Source organism: Myotis brandtii, unplaced genomic scaffold (assembly GCF_000412655.1).
Source record: "Myotis brandtii unplaced genomic scaffold, ASM41265v1 scaffold3068, whole genome shotgun sequence".
Taxonomy (NCBI): domain Eukaryota; kingdom Metazoa; phylum Chordata; class Mammalia; order Chiroptera; family Vespertilionidae; genus Myotis; species Myotis brandtii.
In genome coordinates, this window is record NW_005361735.1 from 924 (window position 1) to 3,136 (window position 2,213).

Sequence of the window (2,213 nt, forward strand, 5' to 3'; positions counted from 1 at the left end):
ATACTCTCAGCAAAAAGGTAATTTTTTAAAAAAAGAGCAAGGTTATTTCCTTTCCCTGTGCACATGTTCTACATTCAAGTATCAAGAATGCCAGTTTCTATAGCAGCTCAGCCTTAAAATTGCCATGCAGTTTGCTACAAATTTGGATCTTTTGATGTTTTGTATAGAACAAAAACTAAATGTATGTTCAGGATGCCTGGATCCACTTCTTCATTGGTGGACCCAGAAGAGGAACCACCAGGTGGAGGAGCTCCATCACTAGAGAAGCCCCAGACATTCCTCCTGGCTTACTTCCTGCACTCTGGGACAGCTTCGTCCATATGTTTGCTGTCTTCCTTGGTCAAAGGGTTCTTGTGGTTAGTGATGGTAATCTTATTCTCTTTTCCTGTCCTCTTATCCATAGCAAAGATATTGAAGGTACCATTGCTATCAATACGAAAAGTGACTTTAATCTGAGGAACACCACAGAGTACAGGTGGTATGTCTGTGCATTCAAACTTGCCAAATAGGTTGTTATCCTTGGTTATGGTGCACTAATCAGCCAGGTTATGAGCACACCTGGCTGGTGGTAAGAGTAGGTAGTGAAGGTCTGCATCTGCTTGGTAGGATTGGTAGTGTTAGGCTTGATGAGGACAGGCATGCCTCTTCCAGAAGTTTCAATGCCAAGAGAAAAAGGAGTAATATTCAAGATCAAAGCTCCAATGCTTTTAGATTTGTCTCCAGATTAGGATGGCTGCCTGGACAGCTGCAGAGCAAGCAACAGCCTCCTCAGGCTTAATGCTCTTATTCAGTTCCTTTCCATTGAAGAAGTCCCACAGAAGTTTCTGAATCTTGATAATATGAATAAAACTACCCACCAGGATAATCTCAGGGATCTGGCATTTGTCTAGCTTGGTGTTTTAAAGGACCTTGTGTATAGTGTCCAGTGTCCACAGAATAAGTGAGCATTCAATTCTTCAATTGTGCATGGGTAATGAAATTGTAGAAGTTGATACCTTCATAGAGTGACTCAGTTTCAATACTGGCCTGGGTGCTGGAAGAGAGGGTACACTTAGCACATTGATAAGCAGTGCATAGATAACAGTCAGCCCTCTTGTTCTCACTGATAGCCTTCTTATGCTTGCACTTGAACTCTGTAATAAAAGAGTTGACTATTTGGTTGTTGCAGTCCTTTCCACCTAAGTGGCTCTCTCTAGCTGTAGTTTTAACCTCAAAGATTTCATTTTTAATAGTGAGGTTTGACATATCAAAAGTGCCACCTCCTAAGTGAAGATCAGCTCATTTCTTTCTGCTCTAACCTTTTCGTTTAAGCTATAAGCAAAAGCAACAGCAGTTGGACCCTTGATGATTCTAAGTTCATTGAGACCAGAAATGCAGAGAGTCATGAAAGTAAGGTGATACTGTGACAACAGCATTGGGAGCTATCTTCCCAAGGAAGGTTTCTGTGATTCTCTTCATCTTTGTCAAAACCATAGATGACAGCTTTTCTAGAGGGAAACGTTTTGTCTCTCCCTTGTGTTCTACTTGGACCTGCCTGCATCATTCACCATCATGCAGTGTCAAGCTTTATATCAGACTGGTGGTTCTTGTTTAGGAAGGTTATTAATTATTGATTTAATTTCTTTAATAGATACAGGCCTATTCAGATTGACTATTTCTTCTTGCACAAGTCTTGGAAGATTGTATCTGTTAAGGAATTGATCCATTTTTATATAGGTAATAAAATTTGCAGGCATACACTTATTTATAGTCTTTCTTCATTATCCTTTTAATATCCATGAGATCTGCAATGATGTCTCCTGTTTCATTTCTGATATTAGTAATTTATGTCCTCTCTTTTTCTTTTTTACTTAGTTGACCTGGCTAGAGGCTTACAATTTTTTATTAATCTTTCCAAAGTATCTGCTTTAGGTTTCATTGTATTTCTCCATTGATTTACTGTTACCTATTTCATTGATTTCTGCTCTAATGTATTTAAAATATATGTTTATTGAAATTTTTTGGTTACATTGGTTAATTAAATAGGTTTCAAGTATACAATTCTATAATAACATCATTTGTATATTGTACTGTGTATTTACCACCAATAGTCAAGTCTTCTCCTATCATCATTTATTCGCCCTCTACCCTCTTTACCTGCCCTCACTCCCTTTCCCATACTGATGTCTCTATATGAGGGGTTTTTGCTTAATCCCTCCACCTGTTTCACCTAG

The 2,213-nt window shown here is 38.5% G+C and overlaps 1 pseudogene; it reads right to left on the minus strand.

Moving 5' to 3' along the window:
* Positions 1–287: 287 nt before the first annotated feature.
* Positions 288–2,213, minus strand: part of LOC102261969 — a 3,136-nt pseudogene continuing 1,210 nt past the window's right edge.